Here is a 16,679-nt window from a genome sequence, read left to right as displayed (position 1 = left end):
ACTCGCGGTCTCCAGTGTTGCGGGGGCCTCCGCCGCCTCTGGGACGGCATCTCCCTGAAAAATTTCCCCTTCCTCTGCCTCTAGGAGGGGAATCGCTCTGCGACGAGTAAGGCTTTTGAGACTTGCGGAACCACATTTTCCCTCCTTTTCGAGCCTTGGGATAAGGTCTGAAGGGAATGGAAAACCGGGCTCCTACGGCAGTTAAAGTCTTACCGTCCTGTTCGCAGCGAGTCAATGTGTCCTTTACCTTGGGTCCAAACAGTGAGGACCCATCAAAGGGGGCGTTGGCAAAGGAAGACTTAAAGGCCTCCGCAAAGTGACACAGGTGTAGCCAGGCTTGTCTCCGTAGAGCAACACCTGTTCCAGCCGCCCTACTCGCCCCTTTGGCCGCATAAGAAATGAGCCTCATGGACGAGTTAGATAATGAAGACAGGGTAGCCAACTGGGAGTTAACCGTCTGGGTCAACTGCTCAGGTAAGTTACCAGAGAGGGATTCCGAAAACTCCTTGATCAGGTCCCTCTGTAGTCTGGTGAAATGTGTCAGGTAATTCAGAGACCTTAATGTAAAGGCCGCTGAAGAAAGGGTACGCTTGCCGTACCGATCCATGCTCCTAGACTCTTTATTAGGAGGATGGACGGACGTCGAAGCCTCTGCCACATCTTGTTGGGTGGCAGATGCCACCACCATAGCATCTACAGCCACGCCTTTAGATAAAAAGTCCTTGTCCGGGGGAGCCGAGAGGAACTTATTGGAGCGAGCTGGCACCGGTTCCACAGAATCCGGGTGTTCCCACGCCCTTCGAGAGATCAAATCCAGAAGCTCATCGAAGGGCGGAGACACCCAGGAGGAGGAGGGCTGAGTCCCGAAGGCCTTGAGGAAAACCGACTCCTCAGCAGAAGGGGGTTTGGACTGCCAGTCGCCTCGTTGCTTGAGGATCTCTAAGATGTCCGCAAAGGAGACATCTTCCGAGGACGACTTTGGGGACCCCTCCACATCATCGAGGTCGGTATCCGAGGTGAGAGACTCATCAGGGGAGTCGACGTGTTTCCTCTTACACTGTTTCTTCCTGGGAGGTTCCTCCGAAAGCGTGTCGGAGGAACCTCCAGGAAGAAGGGAACCCCCAATGGGGGTAACCTCAGGCCCAGGGGCTCCGCTGTCTTGAGACAGGGGGATTGCAGAGGCGCCAGTCTCCGTGCCCATGGAAGGTGGTGGTTAAAAGGTCGAAGTGGCCACAGAGGATTTGGCCAAGGCACTTCTCATGGCATCGAAGGCTGGACCCCCAGAGTCCTGGGAAGGTCCAGCCCCCGAGACCACAACGGCAGTCGGAGCCCCTGCAGCCGACGCACTGAGAGGGAGGCTCGGAACCGAAAAGATCGGGCCCGAAGCGTCCCCCCTGGGGCCGACAGAGGAGGTCCACAGTGCAAACCCGACCCGAGGGACGGGGTTGAAGTTAGAGTCGGAACCGACGCAATAACCTCCACCGGTTCCACCAACACCGACTCCAATGGCGCCGAGGCTGTTGGAGGAGGAATCAATGTAGCAGGATGGGAGATCGGCTCCAGAGCCAACTGGGCTGGAGCCGAGATCAACTTTGCGAAGACTGGAGACTGAAAGAGCCTCTGAAGCACCCTGTCTACGTCCGAATCGGACATCCTCGATGACCGAGAAGAGACCGACCGGGTCCGAGTCGACTTCTCCGCTGGTTCCGAAAGACTGGGGGACCGGCTCCGTAATGGTTCAAGAAGTATCGGCGCCGAGGGAGACTCCACTACAACTGCAATTTCCCTTGGAGCCGATGTGGACTTCGGCACCAAAGGGGAAGTGTCTGAGCGGGCAACCCCCATCGGCTCCGAAGGCAGTGGAGCCGATGAAGGTGACACGCCTCTCAACGCCCGAGCTCTCGACTCCGAAACCAGAGGAGTCGAGGCTGTAGACATCGAGGCAGACCGTTCCGCCCTCGGCTCCGAAGTCCGTGGAGCCGACGGAGAAGCCTGCCGAGACTTTTTCGCTGCCGGATCCGACGGACTGGTCGGAGCCGATGATTTTTTCTTCTTCCCAGAAGGTGAAGAAGAGGAAGATAGGGCTTCCTCAAAGGAAGGGGCAATAAGCCCTTTCAAGATCAACTTATTTTTCCTGTCTTGGAGGACACGAGAGGAAAAAGCGTGGCAAAAGCTACAGGACTCCTGAAGATAATTGGGACCTAAACAATAAACACATAAGGAATGGTCATCAGTTATAGACATTTTATAACTACATTTAATACACTTTTTAAAACCGGATGGTCTATGTTCTTTAGACATGGTTCTAAAAACTAAACACCGACTACAAGAAAAAAACAAGTTAGCACAGACAACCTAGACTCTAACTTAAACGCCTAGGGCTAGGCCCCTCTAACTTAAACGGGACCGTTAACTAACAAACAAAACACAATTTACCACAAAAAATCTATCAAAACCAATCACACAACAACAATAGCTGTTAAAACAGCTTTTGGGTAAGTTTTACCAAAATTCAGACAGAAAAATTTTTTTGACTAAAGGTACTTAGCTCAGCCAAGTCCGAGACCACGTCTATGCTGGAAAGCGGCAAACGAGATCTGGGGAACTGGTAGTGGTGCATCCTGGGATATGAGGTAACTCAGCCAATAAGAGACTGCGTTCTATTGTATAGCGGCCGAGTCGGAGCCGAGGATCGGCTCCGAACCCATCTGTAGAGAATGTAGGCGAGATAGGATCACATTACATCTTCTTTATGTTAAGTTGTCTATCTCGCCTTCATTCTTGCTGGTTGGGACAGCATTCCTAGCACCTAAAAACCTGGGTGGCTCATCGGAAAAGACTCTTCAGCACAGTGGAACCAAAATCAGCTCTGCTCCTGGAAACCAAATCCAACTTGTAATGCGAAATGAAAGTATGTGGGCTGGCCCATGTAGCCGCAGCACAGATAGATTCCATGGGCAACCAAGCCTGAAAAGCCACCGAAGTAGCTAAAGCTCTGGTGGAGTGACCTTTTGGTTTAACTGGCAATTCTTTATTCCTGAGTTAATATATGAATGTGATGATAGAAGTCAACCACCTGGATAAGGTTACTTTGGAGACCGGAAAACCTTGTTTGCCTACTGCATAGGACAGGAAAAGTTGGCCTGATTTTCTAATGTCCTTGGTTCTATGCAGATAAAAGCGTAGTTGCCTGTGAACATCTAAATGATGCAACTTATATTCCGCCCTGCTGGACTGGTTAGGGAAAAATGCAGGAAGGTCTATGGACTGATTCAAGTTACTCTCTGAAGAGACCTTAGGAAGGAAGGATGGATTAGTACTAAGGGCAACCCTGTCATTGTGGAACACGAGGTATGGGGGATGGACAGAAAGAGCCTGTAGTTCCGAAACTCTTCTGGCTGAAGTAATAGCTACCAGAAAAAGGGTTTCCCAAGATAAGAACTTCAGCAAACAAGAAGTTGCCGGTTCAAAAGGGGGCAAAATTAGTGAAGTTAAAATCAAATTTTAATCCCACGGTGATGGAGGATCCCTCACTGGGGGCCTGAGCAGAGTGGTTCCTTTGAGAAAAGCTTTACACAGTTTATGGGACATGATATTGCTTTCTGACAGGCCAATGTGAAAATTTGAAATTGCCGCTAACTGGACTCAAATTATAGCTGAAGCAGAACCGGCATGGAAGAGTTCTGCTAGAAATTCCAAAATGGAGTGCACTGGGGCTGAAAAGAGGTCTATGCTTTTTGCCTCTGCCCAGGAAGAAAAACGTTTCCACTTACTAGCGTAAGTTTTTCTGGTCGTAGACTTGTGTGATGACAAAAGGATTTCGCGCGCAGATGGGGAAATATCTGGGAGCCTGGCTAGGGTCAGAAGTGGAGTAACCAAGCTGTGAGCTGGAGATTGTGCAGGGACTGATGCAGCTCGCCCGAATGATGAGTCAGGAGGTCTGGAACTAGGTTCAGAGTCCACGGCTGTTCGATAAGATAGGAGTGCAGGAACGGAAACCATATTTGTCGAGGCCAGTAAGGAGCAATGAGGATCATTTTGCAACCCGAAACGGCAGCCTTCTGAATCAATTTCGGTATGAGGGGGTAAGGAAGAAATGCATAAAGAAGTCCCTTGGGCCAATCGTGGACTAGAGCATCTCTGGGGGGATGCACGGGGAGTGGAAGGAGAGAGAAGAAATTGCTGCACTTGCTGTTGAAGGGAGTTGCAAAGAGGTTGCAGCAAGGTTGGCCCCATCTGTGGAAGATTTGGTCCGCAACCACCTGGATCAAAGACCGCTCGTGAGGCATGAGAATTGCTCAGCTCAGTCTGTCTGCTATAACGTTGGACTTCCCAGGGATGTGCGTTGCAATCAGAAACCGTTGGGAAGAGATCGCCTACTGCCAGAGTCTGAGTGCTTCTCGACATAACGGGTAGGACCTGGTTCCGCCCTGCTTGTTGATGTACCACACTAATAACATATTGTCCGTTTGAACTGCAATGATCCCGGTAGGAAGAGAGTCCTGAAGAGCCTGCAACGCTAAGAGCACGGCCCTCATCTCCAAGACATTTATGTGCAGATGATACTCGTGAGGTTGCCAGGTGCCTTGGACTGTTCTGCCCTGATAATGTCCCCCCACCCGATTAGGGAGGCATCCGTGGTCACTGCAATCACTGGAGGGGGAAGAACAAATGGTCTGCCGTGGGGCACTGATGTGGAGACCATCCACCAAGCAAGGTGTTTCTTGCATGCCTGAGTGATCAAAATCGTGTGAGACATGGGAAGTTGCTGGAAGGACCATTGGGTGAAGAGAAGCCACTGGAGGATCCTCATGTGAAAACGAGCTAGAGGAACAAGTACGATTGCTGCTGCCATGAGACCTAGCGTTTGAAGGACAAACCTGGCTTGAATCCTTTTGCATGCTAGTAAAACCTTGACACGCTGACGAATCACTGAAACCCTGTCTGGTGGGAGGCTGGCTAACATGTCTTTGGTATTTAAATTTGCACCTACGAAGGTGATAGATTGACAGAGCGGCAATGCAGATGTTTCGAAATTTATTGTGATACCTAGCCTGGTGCAAGTGTCGATGGTACAGTCCCTGGCTAGCAGAAGGTGATGTCTGCTGGTAGCAGTGAGGAGCCAGTCGTCGAGATATGGAAACACCTGGAATCCTTGCCGTCTCAGGTGAGCAGTCACAACTGCCATACATTTGGTAAACACCCTGGGGGCTGTGGTGAGACCAAAGGACAGAGCTCTGAACTGATGATGGCTGGCTCCAAGCCGGAAGCGGAGGAATCTTCGGAAGCGTCTGTCCATCTTTATGTGGTAGTATGCATCCTGAAGATCTATGGAGCACATCCAATTGTCCTGACCCAGAAAGGGTAAAATGGACTGAAGCGTGACCATCCGGAGTTTTGTTCTTTGTACAGACCTGTTTAGTCTGCTGAGATCCAAAATGGGTCTCCAGTCCCCTGTCTTTTTTGGTACCAAAAAGAACCTTGAATAAATTCCGGATCCTTGTTGGTCTGCTGGGACTTGCTGGATGGCCCTTTTTCTTAGCAGTTTTAAGACTTCTTGTACTGCTTGGTCCCTTAGATTGGGTGGAACTACTGGAAGGGACTTGTATGACTTTAATGGGATGCGAACAAATTAAATATGACGGACTGTACCCATTTGTCTTGTGTTATGCCTTGCCAGGCTCCTGGGTACAGTGACAGTCTTCCTCTGACTGCCTCCAGAGGTTAGCAGCCGGGCAACCCTTCAGGGATGCTGGAAGGGCTTGTCAGAGAAGGATTCTCTGCTGCCCTGGTTTTGCGGACCCCCTCTGCCATGAGGGCGGCATCTGTTATTGTTCCCTCCCCTGTCCCTGGAGGGAAACTCACCACGTGTGTCTGGCAAGGCTCTCTGGGATTTCCGGAACCACATCTTCCCACTCCTCTGACCCTTAGGATATGGTCTGGAGGGAGTGGAAAAACAGACTCCTACAGCAGAGAGAGTCTTGCCTTCCTGCTCACACCTGGTAAGGGTATCTTTCACCTGTGATCCAAAGAGTGAGGAACCATCAAAGGGGGTATTGGGGAAAGACGCTCTGAAAGGTTCTGCAAAGTTACATAGCCGCATCCAAGCATGCCTCCTTAGGGCCACACCTGTGCCTGCGGCTCTACTCGCACCATCGGCTGCATACGAAATGAGCCACATGGAGGAATTTACCACAGAATTAAGAGTCGCCAGCTGGGAGGCTGCCTTAGCCTGGGCCCCCTCAGCTGATGGATCTTGGAGGGTATCTCCAAGCTCTTTTAGAAGATCCCTCTGGAGACAGGTAAAGTGGCACAGGTAATTCAGGGATCGCATGGAAAAGGTCGCTGAAGAGAATATCCGCTTCCATATCTGTCCATCGTCCTAGACTCCTTATTAGGAGGATGGACAGATGAAGAAGTTTCAGCCAACTCCTTCTTAGTGGCCGCTGCTACCACCATGGCATAAACGGGAACACCTTTGGTCAAGAACTGTTTGTCCTGCGGGGCAGTAATGAACTTTGCAGGTCTGCTAGGGGTCGGTTCCACTGTGTCTGGAGCCGTCCATGCCTTTTGAGCCACCACAGACATCAGTGGGTCGAAAGGCGGAGACACCCAGGAGGTGGAGGGTCGGGATCCAAATGCATCCAGAAATACCAACTCATCCTCGGAAGGGCTTAGGGTAGTCCAGTTTCCCCTCTGCCTAAGGATCTCAAGGATGTCTGAGAAGGAGACATCTTCAGAGGGGGATCTTGGGGACCCTTCCGACTCCTCTAAGTCGGTATCCGATGTAATAGACTCGGGGGAGTCGACATGCTTCCTCTTGCATTTTCTCTTGCGATGTGGCTCCTCTGAAAGATCAGGGGAGGCCTCAGAAGAGGAGGATACACCCAAGGGGGTGCCATGGAGTGCTGGATCCCCACGCTTGGGGTCTGGAAAAGGGGCAGAGGCTGACGCAGGCACCTTAAGGGGAGGAGCTGATGGGATAGATCATGGGACTGACTCAGGGGCCAGCACACTCCTCATCACCTCAAAGGCTTCCCTACCCGGATGCAGAGAAGGCTCAGGCTCCGATGAGACCAAAAGCCCTCCCCGCACCAAGGGAGACGGCTCCGAGGCAGATGTGGGAGCCGAGCTCATCTGCACCGAAGCACCGAGAGGGAGAGCGGGGTCGAACAAGGGTCCGATGCCACTCGCCCCCACGGAGCCGACGAGGGAGTCTCGGCGCCCAGATCCCCCCAGGGAAGGTACCATAGAAAGGATCAGAGCCGACGAAGAAACCGAAAGGGAGGGTATCGGTGCCGATGGTTCCACGACTCGAACCCCAACAAACTCCGGCTCCAATCTCAAAGGAGGAGTCAGAGGAGGAATATCAATAGCTGTGGACGGAGCCGACTCCTGATGAGGAGGGCTGGACAACATTTTGGCAAGGGCCTGCGACTTCAAGAGCCTACTGACCACTCTTTCCAAATCATGCTCCGAAAGCCTAGAGGACCGAGAAGAGTGGGTTGATCGGTGGCTATGCTCCGATTGGAGCAGGGGCGACTTTGCAGCCGAACGTATCGACTCCAAAGAAGGAGACCTAGACCTCTTTCGACTCTCAGTCGGCTCCGCAGACCGTGTTGGAGCCGACTGGGAGGGAGGGATATCGATTCCAGCCGGAGCTGAAATAGATTGTGTAGCTTCACCCAACGACGGCTCCGAACTGGGAGCCGACGGTTTGGGTGGCCTGGAAGATTTCACCGGCTGAGACTTCGACGGTGAATCTTGGGGTTTTAGCAGACCCCTCAGAATCAATTTATTTTTGCGCTCCTGCAGGACTCTTGGACTGAAGGCAGGACAAATGGAGCAAGAGTCCTGCAGGTGCACAGCGCCCAGACAATAAACACAAGAAGTGTGACCATCTGTCAGCGACATCTTCTGACAGCATGAGTCACACTTCTTGAATCCGGACGGTTTTGGATCCTTGGACGTCCTAGGGAAAAAAACAAGGACAAGAACCCACACAGATAGGTTAAGGTAACCAAACAGTAAAAACTAACACACTACAGTTACCACAACCCACTACAAGCACCACTACAACAAAAAAAACTAACGAAAAATATCACTAAACACAAACAGTGATTAATAGAAGAAAATCTTTTTCTTTTTTTTTTTAAAAAGGAGATAGAAAGGTTAACCTCTAACTTAAATGGAAAGAACCTTTCTGAGGATAGGGGAGAGAAGGGGGGAGGGGAAACTCTCTAACTTAAACGAGTTTCTTGAGGAAAGTAACTTTTATCTAGGAAGAAAACCTAGCTACAATACCAAAGTCTAACTAACGACTAATTCTACACTAACTAATACAGTTTTTAACAAGAAAAATACAATAATAATAAAGAAGCTTATACGACCTGAGCCAGTAGCACAGCCTCGCAGCAGAAGCGGCAAACGAGATCTGGGTATCTAGCGCCAGGCATTATGGGATACAGGGGGGGGCCTCAAGCTAGTAAGCAGCTCTTGAGCTTTTGAAGATGGCCGAGTCGGAGCCGAAGGATCGGTTCCGAACCCAACCAGCAAGAATGAAGGCGAGATAGACAACTTAACATGAAATGTTAACATTGTAAGTTCTGTGAGCCTGGGAAACTTAAGTAGAAGTGTTAAGAATGATGTAATCTGAAATGACTCATCAGTAATGTGTATTATCAATTTAAGACTTTTTCAGAGAGAAAGATTTAGCATTTTGTATTCGTCTTCAGAGCTGACATCAACTCACCAGCACTTTGCATTGTAAGTAGAATTTAGAACACAGTTTCTCTTAAAGACAGATAGGAATATAGCCAGATTAGTCTAGCTGGTTTCTATATTATGTCAGACTATCCTACAATATTGTTTTAAAGTATTTTCCTGTGATTACTGAACTCTCTGTTAGCACTGTGTTGAACTGATGAGTATTGTCTTGTGTTTGTATTTGGTGGTACTGTATAAGCCACTCCAACAGCCTTAGCCCTGAATTATACTTATTATTTGGATAACAGTAATAGCACATAGTGGAACTGGTCACTCTTTGGGAAGAGCCTTATAGTAGCTGATATGTAGTGGTTGGTGACAGTGATTTCTACCTTATAGTCTGGGCAGGAAGGGGCATTGCTGGAGAACCTGTGCCAGCCTTCCCTCGGAGTGCCTGTGTGTTTGTATATAATTCATATCTCAAAGTGTGTGTGTGTCAGCTACTTGGGCAAGGACACGAAGCACTGGTTGGACAGACAGGGTGCTGGAAGTTTTGGTTTGACCATTCGGCTGAGATCTGTACCCTATAGCTGTGCCAGTGGGGAGTCTTATTGGGAATCTCGAGAGAAAGGGAGAAACCAGCCCCAGACTGACTGTGATCTCAGTGTGCTCTTAAGGGAAATTGTACTTTACTGTGTGTGTACTTGTTATCCTTCCCAATGTGCATGCCCCTCACTGGTGCTAGTGGTGAGGATTAAGCCTCCTTGATTACTGGGCCAGTGCACGGGCATCACATGGACATCATAGTATCTGAAAGTAGGTGGACTAGCAATTCTGTTTCTGGACATCAAATTCTCTCTGGTGCTGCTCTAACCAAGACCAGGATAGATCTTTTGGTGTTAGCTCTCTGAGTGGTGCTGATATGTGACTCAAGTCTGGAATCAACTTGCCTAGGTAGTTAACCAAGCCAAGAAACTGTTGCAAGGCTTGAACATTGTCTGGAGCTGGCATCTCGAGAATGGCTGTTTGCTTGGAAGGGTCTGGTCGTAGGCCTGAACTGGTGAGTAAATGAGTGTCTTCTCGAAGCCTGAATTTGCATTTTTGTGGATTGAGCTTATGATTCACTTGACGTGCCCATTCCAGAACTGTTCTGAGGTTTCTGTCATGCTCTGCTTCACCATTACCTCCTATTAGTATGTCGTCTAATATAATAGCACAATGATACCCAGAAAAAATTTGCTCCATTGCATGTTGAAAGACTTCACTTGCTGAATTTATTCAAAATGGCACTCAGAAATCCGTACCTTCCAAACAGAGTACTGAAAGTAGTAAACAATGACTATTTCTTGTCAAAATTAATTCTTTACATCTAAGACAGATAAAACAGTAGCATTTGGCATGAGAGCTGCAACTTCCTCAACTGTGCGCATTGGATGATGAGGTTTTTTTAGTGCCTTATTCAAATCTCATGGGTCAGTACATATTCTGATGTCGTCTGTGCTTTTCTTATAAGGTACCACCATGAAATATACCAATTCTGTTGGTTCACTAGCTGGACAATTGCACCATTTTGTCTAGTTCAGCTTCAACTCTGGTCTGCATGGCTACTGGAACTTTTCTGGGTGGCCTGGCAACTGGACTGACATTGGGGGTTAAACATCATGGAGTGCACAACTGGAAGCTTACCTAGTTTGTCTTCAAAAAGATCAGCATAGGTAGGAAAAACTATGCTGGGCAAAATTAGAGTAGTGGTCTTTTAAACTAAAATAGTGAACTTCCTTGTTAAATGAAAGAGCTTCCATTTTCAAAAAGTCTCTCAGGTCTAATAATGACTGGATGGTCCTTTTGATCACAAAAAGTAAGTTGTAGCATCTTGCAGCAGAGTAACATGAAAGCATTACTGAGCCTTCCGTTTGGATCTTTTCATCACCATAAGCAACAAGCTTTGCACACTTTGTCAAATTAAGCCTTTCATCAGCATGTACTCTAGCAAATGTTTCTGCAGACGTAACATTACACTTTGAGCCAGTATCAGCTTTGAGCTCTAAGGGTTTGCTATTGATCTGAACAGTACAAAATACATCATTCTTGGTCCATAAATCAACTGCATTGACTGTCTCACTAAGCACCGACACACCATCAACATAAAAAGAATGAAGTCCTGATCCATGACTCCGAGCTCTCTAACTGATCAACTCTTTTCTTGAAATGTTCCCTTTAAGTAAAAGAGCGTACAGATTCTTTTGATTTACAAAACTTTTTGAAATTATTCCATTTATTACATTTGGGGCATTGTTGACCAAAAGCTAAGCATATCTCTCTTTTAAAGATTCATGACTGTTACCACAGTTACGACAGTTAACAATGAAATTAGGTTGGAGACCATGCTTTCAGTGTGCTAACTCACTCTTATGCTTCACTGAAGCTGTGGGATTTCTGGAACTTGCCAGAAAGCTCTGGAATTTGCTTGTGAGTTTGGCAGGGGCTGCAGTAAATGCCATGTGTCCAGGCCTGTTTCTTTTAACCACGTGCTGCATACTATCAATGTGAGGCTTAGAAGTTATTAGAAACATGCCTTTCTCATTTGTAAGCATATTCGTGTGCTTTTCTGTGAGCTAATATATCTGACAAATCGCAATGACCTTATTCAAAGTTAAATCACTGCCAATAAGCAAAATCTTTCTCAAAGCATCATCTTTAATACCACACACAAGTTTGTCCTTTCCTTAAATCACCAAATCTGCACATTTTAGCTTTATTTCTCAAATCAGTTTTATATACAGCAAGGGTTTCACCTGGCTTTTGATTCCTTGTGTAAAATAAGTGCCTTTCCATTGTAATGTTGGTCTGGGGGGTTACACATTTCTCTAAATTTACGTTCAAGTACCCAGGGTCCTCCCTTGACTCAACCAGCATAACAATATGACAGTTCACCACCTCTCCAGCAAATACAGCAGGTGTATATACAAATGAACATTCCCTTTCTATGGCTTCTGACCCAGCTAAATTAAGTAGAATAAATGCCTTTGTACGGTCATCTTTATTAGAAAATGCAGGCTGTATGAAAATGTTGTACTCTTGCTCAAATACTCTCCAGTTCTCTACAATATTATTATCAAACACTAGTGGACATGGTTTTCGAAATCCTTCAGCCATGCCAACAAAATGTGTGTGTTTGTGCATACACAGAAAATATGCTCCCTTTTTTGCAATTATACATGAACAAACTGCTTTGCAAACTTGTAATGACATATTCAAATGCACAAAAAACTCTTCGAAACACTGTACTTTACAAAATATGCTCTGAAATGGTTGTATTCTGCAAAAAAAACAATTACTGTAACACTGTAGAAACATGCAAACACTTCATACACTTCTGATAACTTGGATAGCCTCAGTAAATACAAAAAATATGTTCCTTGGGAAAATGCTGTTGTTTCTCTATTTTATTAGTTTCATTCATTTTAAGCAATTTGGACTTTATTTCAAACATTTTCCATAGTAATTTGAATATTTCTAGCAATATCAGATATTTCTACTTATTTTAATATCGTTTAGAGCACTCTGTATACTTTGTTTCGTATTTTGCAAATAAGAAATAGCTTGAGCAAGTTTAACATTAGAAATCTGTATCTGACCTGTTTTGAGAATCATATATACTGCAAAGGATGGTCCACTCCTCTATATACCTCCAACTCTAGTCGAATGCCTCTTGAAGTCAAGGTAGAGAAAAGTACAGTTGTGTACACTTACCATAAATGTAGATGTTCGAGTGTCTTCACTGTTGCAGTCATGACTGTAGGGTTCTCCCCTGCCGGCAGGCAGTCCTCGGTCGGCCAGAATCCCAAAGTCTGGGTTCGGCGTCGGCTGTTCAGCCATGCTCCCTGACGTCAGAGCGCCAGGAGTACAAAGCTGACAGCCGACGCCATGTTCTCCAGTTTTTCTTGCCCCAGATGTCAGGAGTCCCAAAATGAGTAAGGTCCCATATCCTTTGCAAATACACCTCAGAAGAATGGTGAAAAAAGGAACCACACAAAAGTAAAAATAAGAGGAGACAGGAGGGAGGAAGCAGACTGCAACAGTGAAGACACTCGAACATCTACATTTATGGTAAGTGTACACAACTGTACTATGTTCATCGTGTTTCACTGTTGCAGTCATGACTGTAGGGTAGAATCCCAAAGCAGAATGAAAGGGAGGTGGTCATAAAGAAGACAGGGCGGCTAAAAGGCCCTGCAAGACTGCAGAAGCAAAGCTTGCCCTAGACTTAGAGTAGAGAGGTAGATTGTAGTGCTTTGAAAAAGTATGCACTGAACTCCAAGTTGTAGCTTCCAAAATGTCTTTGGTAGGAACTCCCCTGAGGAAGGCAGCTGAAGTGGCAGCAGCTCTGGTGGAATGAGTACGTATACTCCCTGGGATTTGCTTTCCATGGTGTGAATAACAAAATCTGATTCCATGAGCAATCCATTTAGAAATGGTCTGTTTTGAAATGGCTTTACCTTGGAAATTTAAAGCATAAGAAATAAACAATTGCTCTGATTTTCTGATGTCCTTGGTTCTGTCCAGGTAAAAACGTAGCTGTCTGTGTACATCCAAGGAATGTAAGATCCTTTCCCCTTTATTTTGAGGAGTGGGGAAAAAAGTTGGCAAGTGAATAGTTTGATTTAAAGCCACTTTAGAAACCACCTTAGGCATGAAAGTAGGATTAGTCCTTAAAGACACCCTGTCTTGATGAAAAATAATATAAGGTTCCACAGCCATAAGAGCTTGCAACTCTGAAACTCTCCTGGCAGAAGTCAGAGCTAACAGGATGGCTGTTTTCCAAGATAAAAACATGATGTCCGAAGAGGCAGCAGGCTCAAAAGGAGGTAAGGTGAGCTTTTCCAAAACATAGTTGAGATCCCAAGCAGGAATGGGAGGAGATCTAGGAGGTCTTAAGTTCTTAGCTCCTCTGAGAAACTGTCTCATGAGCTGGTGGGAAAAGATTGGAGGGTCTGAATTATAATGAGCGGAAAAAGCAGAGGCATGTATCTTAATGGAAGAGAAAGAGAGACCCTTATGTAAGAGATCTGTCAGGTAAAGTAAAATCAAAGGAATGTTAGGAAGAAGAGGATCAGAATCCTGAGCCTGCATCCAGGAACAAAATCTTTTCCATTTTCCTGCATAATATTTTCTAGTGCTAGGACGTCTGGCTTCTAAAATGACATCCATAACCTGCTTTGGTAGGAGAGAATGAATCAAAGACCCTGGATTAACCAGGCAGCCAGGCTGAGAGTTCTGACATGGGAGTGTAGAACCTGACCCTGGTGCTGGGACAGAAGGTTCGGAGTCTGTGGTAAAACCCAAGGAGGCTCAAGACATAGATTTTTCAGAGTTGGGTACCAAAACTGTCGAGGCCAATTTGGGGCCAGCAAAATTATCATCTTGGGTTTGTCCTGTTTGATCTTTAATAATACCAGTGGAAGAAGAGGAAGAGGCGGAAAGGCATATCCCGAGAGGTTTCTCTAACTGAATGATAGTGCATCCACTCTCCAAGCTTGTTTGTGGAAAGTCCTGGTGCAAAAAATCTGTAGTTAATGATTGAGGTGGGATGCAAAGAGGTCTATGTGAGGACATCCCCAGACTGCTGTTATCATCCTGAATATTTCGGTGTCCAGCATCCACTCGTGTGGGTCCGAAAGGTTTCTGCTCAGACTATCTGCCAGAAATTAGAAGTTATGTACTCACCATAACGTTCCATCTGAGTAGGTAGTTCATTTGTCTGCAACCTGTGGGTTACGGATCCGATATCGGATCCGAGCCGGCAACTTGTTTCAAGCTAATGGATCCGAGCTCCTAGCTCCTCCCTTCACCCATAATCCCCTGCTAACCCTCCATGACCTCAGATCGAGTTTGCCCCTCAATATATATCCAACAAAGGATATCTAACAACTAGTAGATCCGAAGAAGGTCGGGGGAAGGAGGGGGGGATGGTTGCAGACAAATGAACTACCTACTCAGATGGAACGTTATGGTGAGTACATAACTTCTAAATCTGAAGTAGGATGTTCATTTGTCAGCAACCTGTGGGACAGAGTCCCCAGCTACCTGCACCTTGGGTGGCCATCATGGAAGGATATTACGAAGCACCGCAGAGCCAAATGATGCTCTCCCTCTAGAAAGCAGGTCTAGCTTGTAGTGGTTAATAAAGGTATGAGATGAAGCCCAAGTGGCTGCAGAACAAATATCATCCAATGGGACTCTAGACTTGAAGGCCGCAGAAGTAGAAATGGAGCGGGTGGAATGAGCACAAACTCCTTCTGGTGCGGTTCTACCCGAGGCTTGATACGCCAGTAGGATACATTGGGAAATCCAGCGAGATAAAGATACTTTAGAGATAGCTTTCCCCAAGTTAAATTTGGCAAAGGAAACGAACAGCTGGTCAAATTGTCTATGGCCAGCTGTCCTAGGAGTATAAAAACGAAGCTGCCTATGAACATCCAATGAGTGCAGCTTGTACTCTCCCTTATTCTGATATTTAGGGAAGAAAACCGGTAAATTTATGGATTGATTTATGTTGGTTTCTGATGCTATCTTGGGAAGAAAGGACAGATTGATCCTGAGGTACACTCTATCTGGGTGAAAGGTCAGGTAAGGAGGCTTCACAGAGAGAGCCTGAAGCTCCGACACTCTTTTCGCTGAAGTAATGGCTACAAGGAATGCTGTTTTCCATGACAAGAATTTGAGATCTACTGAAGCAGCGGGTTCAAAGGGTGGAGCAGTCAAGGCTTGAAGAACTAATGTAAGATCCCAGGGGGGTACAGCTTCTTTTACAGGGGGTCTAAGTAAAAAGGTGCCCTTGAGAAAGGTTTTACACAATTTGGCCGACATCAAGGGCCCTGTATCATGTCCCACATGGTAATGAGATATGGCTGCCAATTGCACTTTGACAGTTGAACAACTAGCGCCTTCCTGAAAGAGTTCAGTTAGGAAGTCTAATATGGATGGAAGAGGAGTCGTAAATGGATCTAGATCGTGGTGCTCCGCCCAGATGGAAAAACGTTTCCATTTACTGTGATACACTTTCCTGGTGGAGGGCTTATGCGCTGCCACGCGGATGGCTTTGACAGGTGAAGAGATACCGGGAGTCCTAACTAGGAGTGGAACAGGAGCAACCAAGCTGTCAGTTTCAGATTGTCCAGGTTTGGAGTTGGCAAGTCCAACGGATGGGAGATGAGATCCGGAATGGGATCTAGAATCCAAGGGTGATTCACAAGGTGAGACCACAGGTAAGGGAACCAAATTTGCCGAGGCCTGAATGGGGCAATGAGAATCATCTTGCTCCCCAACCGCGAGGCTTTCTGTAAGAGTTGTATCATCATTGGTAGAGGAGGATAGGCATAGAGTAGACCGGGTGGCCAAGCATGCACCAGAGTGTCTCTTGGAGTTTCCCCTGGAGAGTGGATTAGAGCGAAGAAATTGTCGCATTTGGTGTTTGATGGAGATGCAAAAAGATCGCAGCAGGTCGCCCCCATGTTGCGAATATCTGCTTCGCTACTAGAGGATTGAGAGACCACTCGTACGGGGTAAGAAGGGTGCGGCTGAGCTTGTCCGCTAGGATGTTGGTCCTCCCCGGAATGTGCGTTGCAATCAGAAAGCGGTAGGTGGAGATCGCCCATTCCCACACTCTCATGGCTTCACGGCATAGAGGGTAAGATCTGGTTCCCCCCTGTTTGTTGATATACCAGACCACCGACATGTTGTCCGACTGAATTGCAATCGTTCCTGTGGGGAGGAAGCTCTGAAGTGCTTGCAACGCCAACAGTACCGCTCTCGTCTCCAGAACGTTGATACTCAACAAGGATCCAGCCATCCACAAGCGCGGCAAACTAGATCTGAGGTCATGGAGGGTTAGCAGGGGATTATGGGTGAAGGGAGGAGCTAGGAGCTCGGATCCATTAGCTTGAAACAAGTTGCCGGCTCGGATCCGATAT

This window comes from Protopterus annectens, chromosome 8.part0 (genome assembly GCF_019279795.1).
Source record: "Protopterus annectens isolate FY-2018-M chromosome 8.part0, PAN1.0, whole genome shotgun sequence".
NCBI classification, from domain to species: domain Eukaryota; kingdom Metazoa; phylum Chordata; order Ceratodontiformes; family Protopteridae; genus Protopterus; species Protopterus annectens.
The sequence above is the reverse complement of the archived record's forward strand: the minus strand, read 5'-3'. Positions refer to the sequence as shown.